The 22,803-nt window shown below is 41.1% G+C and overlaps 2 pseudogenes; one reads left to right on the top strand and one right to left on the bottom strand.

Moving 5' to 3' along the window:
• Positions 1–13,051: 13,051 nt before the first annotated feature.
• Positions 13,052–14,222, bottom strand: LOC110582031 (annotated as a pseudogene).
• A 151-nt stretch (positions 14,223–14,373) lies between these two features.
• Positions 14,374–15,900, top strand: LOC110582137 (annotated as a pseudogene).
• The last annotated feature ends 6,903 nt before the right edge of the window (positions 15,901–22,803 follow it).

Genomic DNA, 22,803 nt, shown 5'->3' with positions numbered 1-22,803 from the left:
AATTAACGAAATGTAATCTCAAGAAAGATATAGATAATTTGAAAGTTATTATTCAGAGAAGTTGGACCCATCTTATAAAATATTACAAAAACTAAAGAGAAATAGACTTGAAATGAGAAATTGGAGAGAAGAGGTAGACAATCATTTCCCTCTTCAAAAACCTTTGATCTCATTTCAAGAGGAAGAGAGATAAGGTGTTTTCTATATTTTCCATAGGATAACGCTAGAATACAAGGAAAAGATTGGAAGAGAAACAGATTTTGGCACAGTATCAGTAAAAATTAACCTAAAAAATAAAATTTAGCAGTATTAAAGATAAATTGGTTTCCTTCAGTAATTTGAGTTATCAGTGGAGTAATTCTTATGGTTGGAATCCATGAGACTGGGCATTATTTCTGCAAAGATATTGAAAGAGGATTTAAACATCTAAAGGAACTTTAGATCAAATGTCCTCTAATGACCTTTCCAACACTGAGATTATAAAACTGAAGCTTTGACATTTCTCCAGAGAGAAAGTAGAGCTTATATTTTGGGCTGAAGAGATCTTTCTAATACTCATAAACAGCAACAGAAGAAAAAATCTTTTAGAATCATTCACAGAACTACTGACACATATAATAAATGTGAAAAAAAAAAAAAAAAAAGGAAACAGTGGTTTATCCCAGGACTACCAGCATAATGTCTTTGTTCTCCATGTAATTTACCATCTTTATGTGAAGATTTGAATGTTTTTGATGCAGATAGATCTAATTTAACCACATTGTATTTTCCAAAAGAATAGGATTACATTTGAGATTTCTACCACTATAAGTCAAATGCTTCCTTCACTAAGCATATGCTTATTTGTCCTGCACTACTTAGAGTCAATCATAGCATTTGCTCTAAATTTATTAAGAAGATATAGATTGAAGTTTTCTGATTTTAAATTTTCATATGGAGGAGCACCAAAGTGGTGGGGGGTGGGAGGGATGGGGTGGCTGGGTGATAGACATTGGGGAGGGTATGTGCTATGGTGAGCGCTGTGAATTGTGTAGGACTGTTGAATCACAGACCTGTACCTCTGAAACAAATAATACATTATATGTTTAAAAAAAAGAAGATAGTAGGAAGGGAAAAATGAAGGGGAGGAATCGGAGGGGGAGACGAACCATGAGAGATTATGGACTATGAGAAACAAACTGAGGGTTCTAAAGGGGAGGCGGATTGGGGGATGGGTTAGCCTGGCGATGGGTATTAAAGAGGGCATGTATTGAATGGAGCACTGGGTGTTATACGCAAACAATGAATCATGGCACACTACATCAAAAACTAATGATGTAATGTATGGTGATTAACACAGCATAATAAAAAAAAAAACTAATGATGTAATGTATGATGATTAACATAACATAATAAAATTAAATTAAAAACAAAAAAGAAAAAATCTCAAAATAAAATATTTGCTGCTTAAAAAAAAGAACATTTATAACTCTGCTTGCAAAATGAGTTCATTTTGTTATTGTTTTTTTAGAAACTCATCCTAAAAAATGAAAACACTGATTTGCTTATTTGTGATTTTTAATTTACAAACTTTTATAAAAAACGGTGGCTTAATAATAGTCATTTTATAATGTCTTCAGAAAGATTATCAATTAATTGGCTTGGGAACCTACTATTGCATAATTGGTACTAATGTTACTACAATATACTTATGACTTTAAGTGAATCATTCTGATTTCAGTATACTTTATTTTTTAAATTTTATTTATTTATTTGACAGAGAGAGACACAGCGAGAGAGGGAACACAAGCAGGGGGAGTGGGAGAGAGAGAAGCAGGCTTCCCGCCTAGCAGAGAGCCTGATGTGGAGCTCGATCCCAGGACCCCGGGATCATGACCTGAGCCGAAGGCAGATGCTTAACGACTGAGCCACCCAGCAGCCCCTCAGTATACTTTAAAGTGTGTTACCTAAATCATGATTACTTGGGGGAAGAGGGGCTGTTGATAGACCCAGTCCTAGCCTTTCAGAATCAGATTTCTGAGAATAGAGTCTGATAATTTGCATTTAAATAAAGACACAGGGGCATCTGGGTGGCTCAGTCAGTTAAGCATCTGTCTTCAGCTCGGGTCCTGATCTCAGGGTCTTGGGATCCAGCCAACAGGAGCCCCAACACCTTCTCGCTCTGCCCCTCCCTCTGCTCCTGCTCTCTTTCTCTCTCTCTCACAAATAAATAAAATCTTAAAAAAAAATAAAATATGGACACATTCAAGTCTCATGACAGAGACAATAAGCAACATAAAATAGTAAAAAAATAAACTAAGTGAGAAAATCAGTTTAAATTATTTTGAAGGTCTATGAATTTATGTATAAAACAAAACCTTTGCCTTGTTTCATATAGATGTATATATGAAAATATATACCTCCATCAGAAGATTAGCTTCTCATCTGTGTTATTTAGTCAACAGAATCTACTCTAAAAATTCTATCAATTGGGAGGATGGGTTAGCCTGGTGATGGGTATTGAGGAGGGCACATTCTGCATGGAGCACTGGGTGTTATGCACAAACAATGAATCATGGAACACTACATCTAAAACTAATGATGCCATGTATGGGGATAATATAAGAATAAAAAAAATTAAAAAAAAAATTCTATCAATTGTATAGGGAAAAGCAGGCTGAAACATACGAAAAACCTAGTATTTGAGAATATAATTTTCACAAATTGAAAAGTGGTTGAGATTTAGATAAAAAGTTCCTAAAGGTCTATCCTTAATGAGAGAAAAAACTTTGTTCTTAATATTTTAATCTAAGGAATTACTAAACAAAGAACATGATAGGGGCTCCAGGTAGGATGGCTGAAGGAGAGTTGACCTAATCTGGCTGTGGGTTGATTTATTGCTGAGTAAGCACAACTCATCAGCAAGGCACTGTACTGATACTGCTGTGTGGGGTGGGCAGATGGAGATTCTCCCCTTCTTTTGTTTTGTTCATGTGTACTCCAGTATCCATATGTTGTCTCAGATTTTGTGTGTATTTGTGTGTGTGTGTGTACGTGTGTACGTGTGTGTTGGGGGGGGGGGAGTGTGAAACCCAGATCCAAAGCTTAGTCCTATCATTGTTTTTCATGACAATGAGCCTATGCATATAGAAACATTCCATGATTTTATACTTCATTAAATATTGAAGAGGTCTTAAGGATAATAAAATAGACAATCTTCTGCAAAATCTGTTATTTTCCTTTGCTTCATCTCCCTCAGTTCACAGTACTTGGATATATCTACAATATACTTTCTACTCTAAAAGAAATATCAACAAATGTATTTCCAATGCAAATAATTGTATCTATGAAAGATGTCCTTAAGATATTTTTTTCCCACATGATAATGTAAGTTCTCATCAGGCATGAATTTTTACTTGTTTGTTTTTGTTGCTCTTTGTCAAATCCCCAAGGCCTAGATAAAAATTCCTGGATCATAGCAGATCCTCAATAATTAATTGCTGATTGAATGAATAAGTGAGATTATTTTGTCTGCTGGGTTTTTCTTATATGGGGTCAGAATCACATGTCTTACTCACCTTGCCTTAACTTTTCTTCTGTAGGACAGGAAAGAATTCTCACTAGTACAGACCACCTTGTGATATCCATCTTCACTCTAACCAATTAAGCTAGGAGAGACTCCTGGTCTTCTCACCTGCCCAAATAATTATGAGTCCATATCTATTTACACACACACACACACACACACATACATCCCAGAATACTGGTATAAGTTTAAGGGGCATTCTGATAATAGGGGGAAACACTGTTACTAGGAGGGCTGGGGATAAGAAAGACTGAGTCATATGTACATCAACTTCAGCTCCTTAAATGAGGCTAACGGTGATGGTTCCAACCTGGCTCTCTGGTCTTGCTTCATGAGGCTACCTTATGGTTTCTCACTCTCACTTTTTCTCTTTAGAATTAGTCACACATGCACTTTTCTGTAAACTACTCCCACAGTAACTCAGGTAGACTTGGATAAATTTCTCAGGCAGTACCTCATTTATCTTACTGTTTCAATGCAATATACAGTATCTCTCTTCTTTCATGTTTTCTAACAACAAATATTTAATATTGTCTTATTTAGTCTGGTATAAGTTTCTAGTTTTGGAAACATGTAGAACTTCTACTTCTCCAATTGAGGCTCCTCTCCCTCTTCATGAATCACTCTGTGTTTTCTAGAATTAGGGACTTTTTGTTTAATCTATGGTTTCTAGGCTACAAAGATGGATGGAGAATTATTCTCTTGGCCACAGGATTAGGGTAGGCAAAATGGCACAATTTGAAGATGTGCAATAGTCTAGTTGGTGCTTTAAATATGTCAGCCTCTAAGTTGCAGCATCTCTAGTTCTTATAAGCATCATAAACTGCCAGAATAAAAAAAAAAATGAGATAAGTGGGGAAAAAGGATGTTGGCAGCAGCCATTGAGGAATCATTTGCAAAGGTGATGTTAAGAAGCAGAGGACTACTTTTTAAAACTACACTAGACTTGTTTGTAAGTGTCTTTTATTATCATAAAATACCATCCTGCTGCATAGCAAGAGAATTTGATTTTTACTCCCTGAAAATAATCACTTGACATACAATATAAGTCTCTGCACTTTAAACATTGTTTTACCACTTGTCTCCAGGATAGTTATTTTACAATCCAATATAAATGCAATAATCTGAATAAGAATATGTGGGCCTCTCACAGTTTTAGAAACAAGGGCTCATAAGGATATTCTTTCACTGATATTAATGCAGTAACTCTTTTAGTATCGAAGGTAACAAATCTTTAGTAGTAGAAAAATATTACGCCTCTCATTTTTGTTTACCAAGCAGCATTTCATGAGATTTCATTCCTGTGCCATTAACCATGGAGGAAACATTACTGTCATAATGGAAAAGCTATACAGCAAACCTGCAATCACCAGATTGTCTACATAAGTAACACCGATGTGGATTTCCATTCAATAATTCACACTCCTTCAGCTCCACTGGATCACAGTAGGAACAGGTATTGTATGTATGTCTTACCCAAATAAACTCCTAAATGACATATAGTCATCTTCAACCATGATTTATAACATGCCCTCTTCCTCACTCTTCATGTCAGAGATGTTGCTGCCGCCTTTGTCATGATAAATGTGAAAACACAGCAATGACTCACACATGAACTCCAGTTTTTTTAGAAAATATGTGAGTTCTGAAATAACAGCCAGGAAATGTTAAAAAACTGAAAAATTAACTTGGAATATTAAATCAGGTACAGATTCAAAGGTACAGCTGACCTCTCTATGTATTTAAATCCAAACAAGTACTTCTACCCAACTGTGTGTGCCTGATGGGCATCCATCTCTGTCTGGCAAAGCCTTAAAATGTATACTTTTGATATATTGCCAAATCCAAAGAACAAGATATTAAGGTGGGTGCACACATCTTCAAAAAGTTTGTTACTCAGGCAAACTGCACCCAAATAGCTGTGCCCAGTACGAATGTTAAGAACAATGTAAGAGGCTGAAATTTAGACAATCTGATTGCCTGGAGATGAGAAATGCATGCATGCGTATAGTTGGGAGGGTGCCCCATAAACTTTATTTATGAAACTAATGTCTAGCCCATTGGCATTATCTGTCAATCTGATGTATTTTTTAATAAAAATGTTACATTAAATCATTAAATTACATAATTTGGTTCCTGAGTTTTTCATACTTTCTTACATTTAATGCCCAAGCTCTGAATGCCAAAGATGAGTTGCCAGCTATTATTTACAGACACAGGTAAATCAAGATACACATCTAGCAAAAAAAAAAAAAAAAAAAAGATACATGTCTTGCATTTTGCTATTAATTTTAATAACATTGTCTCTATTAGAAAAGCATTTTGACCTCCAATTAATTATTTTTAAGAATTTTATTTTGGAAGATGTAGAAAGGAGAGATTGATGTACACACACACACACACACACACACACACACACACACTTTCAGGTTTTTCCCTGAGGGATCAGGGGTAATTTATTGCATTTCATTTCAGAGAGATCTCCACAATCATCTGAAGAATACATGGTGTCTTGTTAAACACATGGAAGTCTCTTATGACCACCCCTAAAGTGCACTATGTTTTGGGGACGAAAGCAAGTTAATACCTGGCTCCACATAGAGAATACAGTAACAAAAGTGTACATAATTCCACTGGGAAGAACACAGTGACAATTCTGGGGGACCCCCAAGGGAGTCGATATCAATCAGGGCAGTTGATAGTGCCTCCAATGTGCCTCTCCAGTCAGCTGGTAAACCTCACAGCTCCCATTTAAGACAAAATGACTGAGTCTAGTCCTTGTTTATAGAATGACTACCTGAGAGCTTTCATTTCAACCTGTCTGCTTATCCCCATTACTGGTAATATGGCACTTTTTCTCTTTATAGAGTGTTGCAGGAATAATGATGGGAATAAGGGTGAGGAATACAACTAGAGGTATTGACAAGTATTTCACATGGGACGTACAGGATCTAAGGCCATCTCTTGCTGTTTCCAATGATTAAAGGAAACAGTGATCAATTCTTGTCAGAGTTGTCTATTTGGAGGTATCAGACCCAATAGTCAGTTACATTTAAGGATCTAACATTGGTTTGGGAGAGTTGCACTAGGGTGTTTTCCTTAGTGGGTAAAATTCCAGGGATGACTGTAAAAGACAAAGATCATTAATTCCCCCTCACTATTCTGGATCTCCAGGAGGTGTTCCCATTCCAGGTATCAGAGCTGTTGCTCTTCTGCTGCCAAATCTAGATGTCCCATTCCGGTAGCCATAGTTTTACCTATTTCTAATCAGTACTTACTGGAAACCAGCTCTTCCATCTGAAAACATGAGTGTATAAAGGAAAGTGGAATGTTACAAAATGTACAGACATCTATTTGTCCCTTACTTTGTGGGCCAGTGTAGGGGGACTTGGAAATCACTGCATGTAAGTAAGTGTTCGTTTTCCTTATGATCTATTATCACATCAACCCATCAAGAGAATACAGGTAGCTGAAACAAAATTGTTTGCCATCATTTGGCTGCCTTACTAAGGTGTGTGGACTGGAGAGGGGAAGGGAAATAGAGTTATAAATTATTTGAATGGATTTTTGAGGAGGGTATTTCAATACATTATACCAAATGCTTGTGGATATTAGGGTGTGTAGAAAGTCTATCAAAACATTAATTACCAGCCATCGTTGAGTGGCTTTTGTGAAAAAAATGTGCATCATTACCACATGGGAAATTGTCCAGAAAGCTGAAAACGTAACACAGTTTAGTTCCAAGAGCTATAATTATATGGCCAAAATCAGCTGATTATACCTTGAAAAAGTACCAACTTTGTTGTGGTCCCACCAGATAGTCTTGACAGTGGTCAAAGTTCTAGTACAGTCAGTACGTCAGGAGTGAGCAGGAGCCATAATCTGCACCACACTGTTATGCGACAAATGAACCAACTTTTGTCAGGAGTCACAAATCTGGCACATAGTGCTGGCCCCTGCATCAGAACTAGATTTACTTTGTGCCCAGCCTAGAATTGTGGTTCAGTGCCATGTCTGGTACAATTATGAATACAGGCAGTAGTGCTGATAATCTAGATGTTGAAATATCTTAATTAGAGCTTGACTTTGTTTGGTCTCTTCAGATAAAGGGCCCTTACTGTGTGCCTCTTACGTGAATGATCCATAGAGTCTGATTAGTAGCCATGATTTGTTTCCACCATATACATTCCCCAAGAGCAGTGTCTTTAATCTATCAGTCTGTAGTTTTGCAATGGGAGACAAAACAAGAACCCAACCTCTTGAGCAACAGCTCAAGACTCAGTGAAGATAGAACAAGTTAAATCAAGGGGAGTATTGGCCAGATAAATGACAACAGCCTTGGGTTCAGCCCACTAAACAGAGAGACCATGTCATTTTCAGTTCTGCATAGCTGATGCTGAGATGGAACAGCTGCCACAAGTGGGTGCCATCAGGTTTGGCCTCAGCCAAACTATCAGTGAACCTGGCCAGATATTTAGGGGAAGCTCTGTGAATTGAGGACCCCATTGAGTCAGTAGCTTTGCTTCAGTCCATGGAGTAGAAAATGGAGTTTTCCCTAATGAGATAGTTGCCACTTTTTCATATAAAACTCAAGAGCTACTGGGGCCAAGTCAGCTCTGTTCTTGAATCTATGGTCATGTGCTTGGTTTATACAAGAGTTGAATAATAAGCAAATAGCTGCTTTTGAAAATAAATGTTCCTGGTAGCCATTCCAGGGAGATAATGAATATAAATCCCCAAGGAGAAGGCTGCTTCCCATTGCCAGAGGTTCCAATTTTCAAAAACATCAGTCACAAAAACTCATGTTTAACAGGATTATTAGAATGGTGGGACCCTGAAGTTCTTAGCACTTCTCTACATGTGTTTTTTTGTTTGTTTGTTTTTTCCATTAGGGGAATCCCTTCTGGTACTTATGAGAAGAGAAGTAGAAGCATTTAACACACTGATTCCAACTACATATTCAGGTGTAAAAGTAATGACACCAGTTGCACAGAACTGGCTGTAGAGGTTCCAATAATATCTTCCATGAGCAAGGGTATGTATTTTTTTCTTTTGGGCAGATAGTGTGAAGGGCCAATCATCTCAATAAAATAGGGGATTGAGCTGAGTTGAGAATGGTTTATAGGTATAGTTAGACTCAAGGCAATTCTGCTTAACCCCAGTTCCACAGCTGGATTCTGCTATGGTCTGAATGTTTGTGACTCCTTCACATTCATATGTTAAAAATCTAATGCCCAAGGTAATGGTATTAGGAGGCGGGGCCTTTGGGAGGTGATTACGTCATGAGGGTGGACCCTTCATGAACAGGATTAGTGCACTTATAAAAGAGCCCACAGAGAGCTAGCTTGTCTCTTCCACTATAAGGGGACACAGCAAGAAGCCAGCAGCCTGAAAGCTGGAAGAGGGTTTTCACCAGAACCTGACCATGCTGGTACTTTCATCCTGGATTTCTAGACTCCAGAACTGTGAGAAATAAATGTTTGTTGTTTATAAGCCACCCAGTCTGTGGTATTTTGTCATAGCAGCTTTAATGGACTAAGTCTCCTTACAAACTTTTAATTGAACCTAAGGTTCCTTTTCCTCAACCTTGAGAGTTCTATCCTCCAGAAGTCTTAAGCTGAAATTTTTTTTTTTAAAGATTTTATTTATTTATTTGACAGAGAGAGAGAGATCACAAGTAGGCAGACAGGCAGGCAGAGGGAGAGGGAGAAGCAGGCTCCCTGCTGAGCACAGAGCCGATGTGGGGCTCGATCCCAGGACCCTGGGATCATGACCTGAGCCGAAGGCAGATGCTTAACCATCTGAGCCACCCAGGTGTCCTGAGCTGAATTTTTAACCTTATTCCAAGGAGATTAAAAATTGCTGAGTGAATTAAGGGGAGACCAACCTTGGCTTTGTTGCAGGCCCTTCATTCTAGCTAGACCTTGTATCCAAAGCACTGTGAAACTATGGGTGAATGCACTCCACTTTTCTGGCCTAGTCCATTGACCCAGAACTCAGAAAATACCTCATAGTGAAAAGTCCTCTTGTGTCTGGGTCAGGTGCATAATGTGGTGAGGCAGATTGTACTTGCCATAGATGGCCATAACAATAACTCTCATGCTGCATATTCTTCATGTAATGTGACTTGTGATATTCTGTGAGGGGTGGAATCTATGTTCTCTCTCCTTCAAATTGGTCAGGATTTTGTTTCAAAAGTATGATGGAAGGAACACAACGTGAGCTCTAGCTCATAAAATATGACTCAGCTTCAGCCTTTCTTGTTGGATTCTTTCACTCTTACAGCCCTCTGAGGCAATGTTAACAATTCAACTGCCCCGAGGCCACCAAACTGTGAAGAATCCCAAACTATTCCATAGGGATTATATGACAAGCTCTGGGACCACATGGACAGAGAGAGAAAGAGAAACCGAGACAGAAAGAGCCATTTAGCCCTCAGCTATTCCATCGTTCCACCATTCCAGCTCCAGTCACACCTGAACGCAACCACTTGAGAGACTCTAGGCCAGAATCACCCAGCTGATATTTCCTGGAATTCTTGTCCCACAGAAACTACAAGAAACTAAGATTGTTGTTGTTTTGAGTCAAAGTTTAAGCCTAAATTTTGAAGTGCTTTTTTTTTTTTTTTTTCCCCCAGACAAATGTATAACTGGAACATCCAGTTTCCGGTCTGAGATGCTAGCACTATAAGATGGTCAAAATTTCTGCTGTTTCTTTATTCCCCTATAAAATTTGTCTAGTAGGGCCAATAGAAACACAACTTATGCCAAGATCTGGCAAATTCCCAGAGGGAATGAAATAGCTGGCAATCATTAAATCATTTTAAAAGGCTTTTTTTCTCTGGAATTTTAGTGCATCTGGTCCTTGTTGCTTCAACCGGTCTCTGATATATTTAAAAACACATTTATTTATTCATTTGTTTATTTATTTGCAGTTTATTCTTTTATTTCCTAGTTACCATGGAGGAATTCTTGGCCTGCTAAGACATAATCCATTCTGTTCCAGTTCTGTTTAAAGGCAAATATCCCCTTTACTCACTATACCTACTTCCAGCTAAGTTTTACCATTGCATGTGTCACTATTTAGAAGACACACACATACACATACACAAATGTTTTGCTGTTTGTTATAATACCTGTGTACTAATCAATATACTAATCTATACTACTCAGTATAGAATCCAGGATTTTCTGACTCCAAAATAAAGTTACAGATATGCTATTCCTTATCTTGAATGATGGATAATTTTTTTCTAACATTCACCATTTCAGAGTGTTATAGAAATAAATAGTAAAGGCAGTCATACCCAGAACAAAACAGATGCCTTCTGAAAAAGCTGCCCCACTTCTCAATGGCCCAGATTGGATCACACAACCATATAGTAACCAATCACCACAGTACATCCGGGATGTAGTAATTGATACAAGTCAATTAAGGCTCACTCCTGTACTTGGGGGGCAGAATGATCACTAAGAATTTTGAGGTTCTGGTTAGAAGGGGAGAGAAAATATACTAGTTGGTATTCTTAATACCAAACAATATAGAATTATTTCTGTAATTTGTGCTAAAAAATATTAGACAGCTATCAGAGGGTCCATTGTATATACAACCTAGCTAACCACTGTAGAAATGGAATGGCATACAATTTAAAGAAATACCATAAATCCAAGAATCTGTTTAGTAAAATTCCACCTACAATAAATTTGCTGCCATGTCACAGGATCTAGACATTCCAGAACACTCACCATTGCACTGCTTGCCTATGGCTTCCTAGGTTCCTATTCATTCCAAAATGATGATTTTGAGAAGAGGCATATTGTCCTCATTTAGTGTTTAAGCCAGGCCCCATATCCAACTTCTCCTGGATTTATCTGAAATATTCAGATGCTGCCCTAGTAAAAGAAGAACAACAACAACAAAGAAAAACAAATGTCCATGTTATGTCTTTTCTTTTTCCTTGCAATGCTAGTCACACATTTCCAACACAGGTAAAGTACAGTTTAGGGTTTCTCAAGTACATCCATTGCATTAGAGGTCAAATTCAATTGTGCTCCAGACCTTCATGACCATGACTAAATTATATCTTTTGCTTCGGTAATAAATTACCACAAATTTAGTGGTTTTAAATAACTAAAATTTATAATCTTCCAGTTCTATATGTCAGAAGCATGGCATGGGTCTCACTGAGCTGAAATCAAGGTGTTGGCAGGGCTGCACTCCTTTCTGGAGGCTCTAGGGAGAATCCTTCAAAGAGAGTAACTAACTTTTTTTTTTTTTTTTCCTGTGGTGTCACATTTTTGTCTGGCTGACTACACCAGGAGTTTCTCCCATTTTGATTATATTGAGCCCATTTTAACAATACAAGATAATCTCCCCATATCAAGGACCTTAACCCTAATAAGGCCCAAAGTCCCTCTTGCCATGTAGGGTAACATACTCACAGGATCTGTGGACATTGGCGGGGGGTGGGGGAGTGTTTGAATGGAGTACCTAGTTTATTTCTGACGTAGATGAATCCCAGCACAGTGGTAGATTCTGGGACGAAGGTGTGGGTGTCACGGTCTGAGCTAGCACTCCATCTTGCAGGTGCAGAAGGCGTTGACCTGTGTGGACGCTGTGCTGTTGCCCGCAGCACTGTGACGCCCAGCACCTGGTGCATAGCGTACGTTGCCTCGTATTACTTGTGCGTCGTCACGTAAATGAAGGTGAGTATTGAGGTCATCTGGAGGTCATGGCCCCACTTCTGCTTGTGGGTCAATAGCCTGACCAGGACTGCACCCTCGCCGTCTTCCTTGCACTGGTCTTGGACGCTGATGACGTAGCAGGGCATGCACACCCGCGAAAAAACCCTCATGCACCAGGTGGGCGCTGCCCAGATGTGCAGGTAGGCCAGGTTGAGGTAGACCCAGGGCAGGGCAGGGGAAAACGGAGGGAGCCGGCTGCCGGATGACCCGGATAAGGACCTGGGCCCCTTGTCACTGGCTTCGCTCCGGACTCTGAGTTGCCCACTGGCCTGGCCCTCAACATCCACCCTCCTTGGATTGGCAGTTACCAGAGTGGCTTTGAGGGAGGTAGTACCAGCGTTGGGGTGAACCAGGGACTTCCTTATATTGCTGAGGCCCTCATATTGCTGACAGCTGGGGCTGCTGCGGGGAGGGTGAACAGCACATTCACCCTCGCAGAGGGTGAGGTCCACGATGCAGATGTTGGGCCGAAGAACGCCGAAGTCCTTCTTACCCTCGTCGGAGTCCATGGTGCCAGGGGACGGTGGGTAGGGACTCGCCCCTGGAGCACCCGCCCGCCCCTGCCATTGGAGCTGCAAGGGGAGAGGGGTGTCGGTACCATGGGTACAGCCTTGTAGTGCTCAAGCTCTCCGGACCACTCCAGACACAAGCTCTCGTGGTGCGAGGAAGTAGAGAACCGCGCATGCGGCCCCGGTGCGCGAGCCTCAGCCAGTCCCCCTTCGCCTTAGTGCAGTGGTGCGCTTCAACGCAACGCATGCTCGAAGGAAGCCGAGAGGCATCTCTGTGTGGCGTGGAGAGCGCAGCCGCCCTCGGCAGGCAGCGAGGGAGTGGTCACCGTGGGTGAACCACCTGGTCTCGCGTCCATGTCCAGCAGGGGACTTAGCGACAGCCACCTGCTGACCTCAGCCTGGTGGGCTCCGGCGGGCGAGAGAGTGCGAGGGCAGGAGCTGCTGCTGACCAAAAACAGCTCCAGCGTTTTCTCCTCCAAACTATTGCTGTCTGACCCGAGGGCCTTAGCCCCACTAGCAGGCTGCTCTCCAGGCTGGGCGTGGCCACCATTTCGGGGCTCCTGGAAGTTGCTTGGCTGATTCTTCCACACCTGCAGCTGGAACACGGTAGGAGCTACTGGGCGCTTTCTCCGTGGATGGGACACCTGGGCGGGATGAGCTGTTCGCTCTGCTGGGCTTGAGGGCTACCTGGAGATCCGCCTTCCTGACACCAACCACAGGGGAGGCTGCCCTGTGTACCTCCCGGGGATGGTTCTGAGGGGCTCCTGGGCTTACCTCCTAAGGGACCTGGCTGCAACCGGGGAACAGCACCTTTCTTGGTGGGGCCATGGGGTGCCCCACCAGCCAGGCACACATGGAAGCCAGCGTGCAGTCGGTGTAGGCTGAGGTGGGTGCAGCTGGCCATAACTGTCTTCTAGAAGGATTTGTCAGGCTGGGCTGGCAGTAGCCAGTAGCCAGTGGCTCAGGGGTAGGGGTGTGATGCTCCGCCAGTCTAGGAGGCTCTGGGCTAGCTCCGCCTAGCACTCACTAGCACCAGCTGTGAGGCACACTGGCATTGAGAAGCAGGACACCCCGGTTGGGTGAGATAAGCCTGCAAAACCTGCCTTCCCTAGAGCCTTCACCGATGGCCGCCTCATCATACTAGTCCAACTTTTGTTTTAGGAGACTAGTGAGGCCACAGAGGCTGTCAAGGCTCAGGTGGGTCACCAGGATGGCTCCTACCTGGTCCAGGTGCCTCATTAACTTCTAGAAGCTCATTGAGATTATAGCTGCCTTTGAGCAGCACTGTGAAGCCACTGATGGTGAAGAAGGTGGCATCACCAAGGCCTTAGGGTAAGATGTAGCAGCAGGGCCCTTGAGCCTGAGAAAGCCCACTGAGGCTGGTGACTCCAGCAACTCCACCACTTACCCTAAGAACACTCCTGGGCCCTTGGAGACTGACAGCTGCATGCTTCCTGCCCAGGGTGTGGAGTATTAGTCTGGTGTGGACTTGGGTGGTTAGCTACCGTTTTTGCACCAGGGGTAGCAAGGAGTGAAGGGTGGGGATCACTTTCTTTTTCTCATAGAAGAGGTTTTATCGCAGGTTTTCTCCTTCTCACATCCACCCCCACTCAGTACTTCAGAGCCCCTTCTCTCTCCACCTATTGTCATGAGTCTCTGGATTACTTGATAGTGCTTTTTGGGATCACCACTGGGGCCACCTGAGAGGTCAAGCTGGGCTCCAATGAGAAGGAGCCGATCCTGCTGTTATGGAAAGTTGTGGATCTGGCCAACAACAATTACACAAAGTAACTGGCACAAAGTACTAGTTAGACTGGATCAGGTGGAACTAATGGAAAATTGTAAAGAAACTAAATCCATGCCAAAAACCTCCCAGCAGCTGGTGGACCCAGCCCTGAGACAGTTTAACCAGTCAGTGAGCAAGGAACTGATCATTGGGGTAGGAACCTCCTTCTGTCTCTATATTAATAGGCAACCTCATGTCAGGCAAATCCTACATCCCATGGCTTCCAGGAAGAATGTATTATTGCCTGAATACTTCTTCTTCATCTTCTTTTTTTTTTTCTATCTTTGAAGAGAATTCAAGAACTGTTACTCTGGTTCATCTGACATTGATAAACTGGATATTGCAGCAATGACACAGTGTTTAAATTTTGAGAATAGTTCAGTCTCCCAGTATGGAACCTCTCAAGTTAGATGTGGGGAGTATAATTTTAGCAATGATTTCGGAGCCCTATAATCATAGGTTTTCAGATCCAGAGATAGTAAGTTCCAAATTTCAAAGTGGCACTTGCAGCAAAATGGAACTTATTGATAACACTGTAGTCAGGACTCAAGGTTTACTATGGCAGTCCAGATCAAGATGTTGCATGATTCTTCAAATGACCTTATATTGCTGTGGGAAGTACAGCACTTTGTCTGAATGCCCAGGGGGAAGGAATAGAGAAGCCCCAGTTAGGTTTGTAAGTGAGGAGCACAGAGACCTAGCACTGCAGAGGCTCAAATATCACGTGGAGACCCAGTACACTGAGCTTTACAAAGCAACAGGTGATGATTTTCTTTTAAACTTACTTGTGGTACATGCAGAGAAGTAGCCCAGTTCCTCTCTAACGTCATCATCTGCATGTGAGTGCTCACAACTGATGAAGTGGTGGTCTTTCATTACTGGAAAGAAGACATCTTCTTTGTTACTTCCCTGGACAGTAGGCCAACAGGAAATGCTTTTGTCTTCTTTGTTCATGAGGAATATGTACAGAATACATTGAGGAAGCATAAGGACTTGTTGGGTAAAAGATACATTGAACTCTTCAAGAGCAGAGCAGCTGAAGTTTAGCAGGTAATGAATCAATTCTCAGTCCCTCTCATTTCTCTTCTAACTATTATTCCAGTGCTGCCTCAGCAGTTTGTACTCCTATAAATGTTAAAGACCATATACACCTTTGAGATCTTTCCTATGCAGCCTCAATTGAGGGCATCCTGGACTTTCTTGGGGGAGTTTTCTACAGATACTGAAACTCACAGGGTTCACATGGTATAGAATCATCAGGGCTACCCATAAGGAGATGCCATTATCCAGATGTAGTCTACAAAGTATGGCAGCACAGAAGTGTCCTTAAAAACAAACAAAACAAACAACAACAACAACAACACACACACACACACAAACTGTGAAGGAAGAGATCAGAAGTCTTTTAGTATTCAGATGAGGAATTGAACTTTGTGTTCATGGGATGGGGTACATTTTATTTTTTTGTTTTTTGTTTTTATATTTACCAGTTTATTATATAATAAAACCTATGATAAAGGATACAGATGAACAGCCAGGTGAAAATGTACACAGAGTGAGGTCCCAAGCACAGGAACTTCTGTCTCTGTGGAGTTGGGGTGTGCCACCCTCCTGGCGTGTGAATGTGCTCACCAACCCATAAGCTCTCTGAACCGCATTCTAATTGAGATTTTTTTTTTTTTTTTATGGAGGCTTCATCACATAGGCATGGTTGATAATTAACTCCATTTATAGTCCCTCTCCTCTCTAGGGGGAATGAGAGGTAGGGCTGAAAGTCCCAAGATTCTAGTCATGGCTTGGTCTTTCTGTGACCAGCCCCCATTGAAGAACCCACCAAAAGTCACTTCATTAGAACAAAAGACACTTCAGGATATTCCAAAGGATTTAGAAATCCAATATTGGATGTTGCTATTACTCAGGAAATTGCAAAGGACTTAGGAGCTCTGTGTCAGCAATTGGGATCAAAGATGAAATGTTAGGAAAAAAAGATTCACCTAACACCTCTATTACAAGAGGTTTTAGGAGCTCTGCATTAGGAATCAGGAGCAGATCGATATATACACACACCCATTATTTCACACCAGGTAATCTGAGTTTCTTTTTTTCCTCCCACACCTCACCTTCACTCCCCCCACCAACTATACAATTAATCTGGTTAAGCCAAAATCCTGCTATTGAGATTTTATTAGATTAAGCCACAGCCCTAGTGCCAAGAGGCAGTGATAGGATGTCTGTATTAGTTTTCAATTGTTACCTAACGAATTTAACCCAACTTAGTGACTTAAAGAACACCCATTTATTCACAGTTCTGTAGGTCAGAAGTTAGTCATGCTTGACTGTGTAGGGTCTCACAAGGTCAAAAAGTATGGGCCAGGCTGGGCTCTTACCTAAAGGTCATTGTTTTTTGCCCTAGCCGAATAGCCAGAGGTGGGCCAGTGAGCCCCAGATAGACCACCTTACCATGATTCCTCCTCACCCTTGATGGGAGAGATAAATGCTGACTCTGCTCTGAAAGCTCCCAACTGCAAAGTTTTCTCCTTCAGCTGTTGTGGCTGAAGGAAGCTTGGGGACCCCACCTGCACAGGGGCTTTTTCTTTCTGAAATCCACCTGTGCTTTGCCAGGTGAGGGCCTGTGGTTGTAGAACTTTTTAATCTTCCCTAGCACAGAAGTTAGCTAGATGCTTGGACCAAAAGACAACAAGTAAACCAAGAAGATGTGGGCGGAGCCATTTCTGTTCTTCATCTCAGAAAGCACATCACTCTGGATTCTGGTAGAAGGAGTTAGCATGGTCTGGCCAGAAGGTCATATTATGATTTCAGATATGGAAGATGGCATGGTGACCCCAGGTGCCTGTAAAAAGCCCTATGAGTCTGGAGCCTTGATAGCTCTGGTGCGAACAATTACAGAGAGTATGACATTCACATAGAGGGTCTGCCAACTCCAGAAAGCACATTCATGCCTAAGAGGAAAGTCAGAGTACTACAACCCTGCATGTGGCAACTATTTACTCCATGGAGAAAGAGGATGGAGGGACACAGACAACAATTGAGAAAGATGGCTTGGTGACAGTGACTTTGGTTGGAATCAGAGTTGAGGGTCGTATCAGCCATTGCATTCATTAGTGGGATCATCTTTGCAGTTGAGTGAAAAATGTTGGAAGGATACCCTGAAGAGCTAAAGAATTGTGCCATTCTACCCACATGTTTAAAAAAGAGAGTTTACTGGGGCACCTGGGTGGCTCAGTCGTTATGTGTCTGCCTTCGGTTCAGGTCATGATCCCAGGGTCCTGGGATGGAGCCCCGCATCAGGCTCCCTGCTCAGCGGGAAGCCGGCTTCTCCCTCTCCCACTCCCCCTGCTTGTGTTCCTGCTCTCGCTGTGCCTCTCTCTGTCAAATAAATAAATAAAATCTTTAAAAAAAAAAAAAGAGTTTCCCGTTTTTCCCATCCCTGAGCATGTGGAAATGGAAATGCTTGGTCAGTCCACTCAAAATCCATGATGATCCCTCCAATTGCCAATAGTAACCTAAGGAAAGATAATTCATAAGACTTGCTCCTCTAAACATTTGTCTTCTAATTTTAATATATATTTTGTGTATATATATATATTTAGTATATATTTTGGAAAAGGTGATTTAAAAGACAAAATGCATAGAAAATGGGGCAAAACTATGTAAGCTGATTTGTAACAGAGAAAGACAATATAATTCAGTGTGAGAAACTATGATAATGTCTTTGTTCTAATCATACTGTTATTGTTAAAATGCAAAGGGGATATTTATACCAATGGAGTCCTAGGGCCTAGTGCTATGTCAATAAGTGGCATACACATTCTGCAATTTCTAGTCTGTTAAAATCTACACATCCCAGTCTAATTTGTTATATTTTTAAAGCTTGATTTGGTGTGAATACTAAAGTAGAAAAACTAGACTTGGATAATATGTAATGAGCAACTGTCTTTCACTTGTTTAGATAAATCATTACAAAAGCACCCCATTTAAATCATAAATAGGAAGTTTATACTTTGGAGAAGGCATTTTGTTTCTCACAACAAGGACACCAGCCTGCAGGTTTGCTTTACTGCGTTCTCCAGTGACTTGATAACTTTATGACTGAAAGTTTGCTCCTACCTGCCACCTGCATTTCTTTTGGATGATGGGGAGGCAGAGCTAAGGAGGCAGACTTCTTTCTTGTCTATGGCACAGGTCCTTCAGATTGGCTACTTTATTCGGGAATATGGGGATCTCTGTCCTGTATTCAGAGGAAGCTGCTAGACGCTCAATGTTGATGCAGGCTCAAGTGTTCTAGAAAGTAAGAACCATGATGGTTCCCAAACTAAAAGAAACCCTGTGTGTGCCCCTAGCATGAGAAATAGAACCTGTCCATTTTCTAACGCTTACTTCTGCTTCAGAGGACAAATGTGGGAAGCAAAAAATAGTCTTGCAAATACTAATTTTAAATATGTAGCTTAAAAATAAAAGATACTCCCAGTCAGGGCACCTGGGTGGCTCAGTCAATTAAGCATCCAACTCTTGATTTCGGCTCAGGTTGTGATCTCAGGGTTGTGAGAGCAAGTCCCGCCCTGGGCTCTGTGCTAGGTGTGGAGTCTGTTTAACATTCTCTCTCTCCCTCTGCCCCTACCCTCCCTGCTCACACACACATACTCTTTCTCTCTCAATAAATAAATAAATACATACATACATACATACATACACAAAACAGATGAGTACATATTTTTTAAATGTAGATACCTTGCTTGAGCCAAGAAAATTGCTAACTAAAAGTAATTATTAATGATTTAAATGCAAAGCCAAGAGTAGGTTAACCTTTAATTGGGAATATTGGTAAGTATAGGTTCTTTTTATTTTTTTCTAAGTATTTTTTAGCTATACTAAAATTATTGTACCCAAAAATAGTGTTAATGTTAAAAACAAAAACATAACCCAGGTTACTCACTGTCAGAGAATGAAATTGCAAATAAGCAAAGGAAGAACACTAAAAGAAACCCTGTGGTATTGGAACAAGGTGGGAAGGATTAATGTGCACTTGTAGATTAAAAAACAAAACAAAACAAAAATGATAGATGAATAGAGATAGGAAAGGAGGGAACAAGTTATACATGGAAATAAAATATCGATGAATATGTGTACATGGGTTAGTATACATATATATATTTGTATATATACACACATATTTCTTGCCACTGTCTACTAAGTTGGAAGACTAGAAGTGTGGCATTCAGGTAGCAAGGAGCATACTTGGTGCCCAATCTTGGTTTCTAACTACCATCATTCAATAAAAGTTGCCAATACTCCTTGGAGAGCTCTCTGACTCCAGCCCTGGTGTAGGAAAAAAAATGCAAAATAAATCTTCCCTAGATTTCATGGTGTTATCATAGAAACCTTAGCCTCCTGAGCTATGGAAAATATTATGCTATAAAGACAGAATGTTTGCCTTCACTTCCCTTAAAATAGTTTTTATATTTCACATGCAATGAGGAACAGATGAATGGCCATTTGTTTTTTTGTTTTTTGTTTTTTGTTTTTTTTTAGTGATGAAACTAATTGATTCCACCCATAACCCTTCTCTCTTATCTCCCAAAGACCCAGGTACTTGCATTCTATGATGGACATTTGGATTAGAGTATTATCTTCCTACGTATTTATATTTCAAAAGGGATGGGATCCTGGACAGTGGTGACATCTTTAGATTGTGAAAAAGCTTATCTTCCCTTAGAAAGATAAATTTATATGCCAAAGTGTTAACCTAAAGATTCTTTCCTATCTGTTTCTAAGGCAACTCAGAAAAAAAGAGGTAGGGGGCACCTGGGTGGCTCAGTCGTTAAGCGTCTGCCTTCGGCTCAGGTCATGATCCCAGGGTCCTGGGATCGAGCCCCGCATCAGGCTCCCTGCTCGGCGGGAAGCCTGCTTCTCCCTCTCCCACTCCCCCTGCTTGTGTTCCTGCTCTCGCTGTCTCTCTCTCTGTCAAATAAATAAATAAAATCTTTAAAAAGAAAAAAGAGGTAGGAGTGAATAAGAGCAATTAATGGTCTTTTTCTCCTTTTTAAGTAGAGTAAATTCCTCTTTATCCCTTGCTTAGAGAGTGAGACTGCCACTTGCATAGGATAGTTTTCTACCTAGCTCTTCTTGGGTTCCTTTTGAAGAGACTGATGCTGCAATATTATTTTGGCTGTTGATTTTGCTATAAGGAAAATGAAGTTTTTTTTTTTTTTCTTTTGTTGGATGTTGATGCCTCTTCATATTAAGAAAAATATAAACATCTCAACAACTATATATGTTGGTGTGTGTGTGTGTGTATGTGTGTGTGTATATATAGCCCTTATATATATATATATATATATATATATATATATATATATATTGCCCTTAACATATGAATTTTGGAACATCTGTGGTACCAGAAACTGATAAGGTTCGTAATAGAAAAAAAGGGTAAGTCTAAAGGTCAAAGCTATAACCATTTGTGGAGGAAGAGAAGGAAGAATGATGATGATGATGATGAGTTATTATTGGATTATAACCTTATCTAAGTGATTAAGCTCTCCAGCAGTAAGAGTCATGATAGAGGATGATCCAAGATGGTGGCATAGGAAAATCCTGAACACACCTCTTCCCACAGCACACCAAATCTATAGCTGCACATGGAAAAATTCCTTCTGAAAAAGACCTGAAAACTAGGTAAAAAGCTTCTTTATAACAAATGATAAAAGGCCCACATCAGGATGGGTAGAAGAGGCTAGAATATGGTTTCACCAAAAACTCCATCCCTGGCAGAGTAACCCACAGTCAGCAAAGGTGTCACAAATCAGAATCTTCTCCTTGAGGAGTGAGAGGTTTGTGCCCCACATCAGGCACCCCAACCCTTGGGACTTAGACCAGAGACAAACCCCCCAAACATCTGGCTTTGTAGGGGACTGAGATACTGCTCTTAAAAGGCGTGCACACAGACTCACTCCAGGGGCCCAGTGCAAAAGCAGCAGTTTGAAAATTCCTAAACTGTATGTGAAGAGGATCATTTTGCCAATTTAAAATGTCTGCCAGAAGGGCAGTTGCTTGTTGGTACTCTCTCCAGGGACAAAGGTGCTGGTGGGCACCATTTTCATTTTCCTTCTACCTTGTGTAATTGGGTCCATGCAGTCCCTGCTCTTTCCCACTGCCCTACTAAAACCTGGTCCTGTACTCTTCCACTGCCCTGCTAAAGCTGGAGGATGTGCCTTGACTCTGTACTCTCCCTCTGCCTCACTAAATCCAGCAGGCATGCATGGTCTGCAAAGGGGGCCCTCCTTGATCACCTGGCTCTGATGGCCAGGGAGACTTATATTCTAGATCCCATGGGACTGTAATGATTGGTGAGACAATTCTTGTCAGGCTACCACTCCCAGGGCACTGCACAGGCAGCAGACTGAAACACATCTTGACTCCTTCTGTGGAAAAGGGCTATTTACTTGTCTTAAGAGCTGCATCTTGAAGAGCAGGCTTCAGCCTTTCTATATATTTAGAGGCTATAGAGTTGGTCTCAGGGAAGGTAGGCCCAGTAATACCATCTTTGCACTCCACCTTTGCCTCACTAGCTCACTGGTACTTGCCGGAAAGGAGCTTATGTACTTGTCCATAGTCCTGATTTTTGTAACTGCCACCCAGTGAACACCTTCAGATCACCTGGTGTGGAGGTCAGCAGGGTTTACAATTGAGGCCCCACAGGACTGTATATATTTATATACTTTAAAAACTCCTGCCTGAGGGTCTGGCTTTAAGTCACCCTGAAAATATGTGCTGACTGTGATCCCTCCCTTTGGAAGACTGACACACCCTAACAACTGAGACCTATCAAGGACAAGTCAGGCTGATTAGACAAACACAAAGGTTTGAGAGACAACCAAGAGCTAGGTCAATGTTAAACAATAATGTTTATCTCCTCCACAAGGCCATTCTTAAAAGGCTGGAAGAGATAGCTGTTTCACCTAATAGATGAAAAGAAATAAAGAGTCAAGCAGAAAAAGGAAACAGAACAATATATCCCAAATGAAAGAACAAGATAAAATCTCAGGAAAAAAATAAATCATAATGAAACAGAGAAAACTGATTGACCTAATAAAGAGTTCATAGTAATGGTCATAAGGAGGCTCACCGAACTTGGGAGAATGGATGAACACAGAGAGAACTTCCACAGAGATAAAAAAT

Source organism: Neomonachus schauinslandi, chromosome 8 (assembly GCF_002201575.2).
Source record: "Neomonachus schauinslandi chromosome 8, ASM220157v2, whole genome shotgun sequence".
Taxonomy (NCBI): Eukaryota; Metazoa; Chordata; class Mammalia; order Carnivora; family Phocidae; genus Neomonachus; species Neomonachus schauinslandi.
This window is presented reverse-complemented; position numbering and strand designations above follow the sequence as displayed.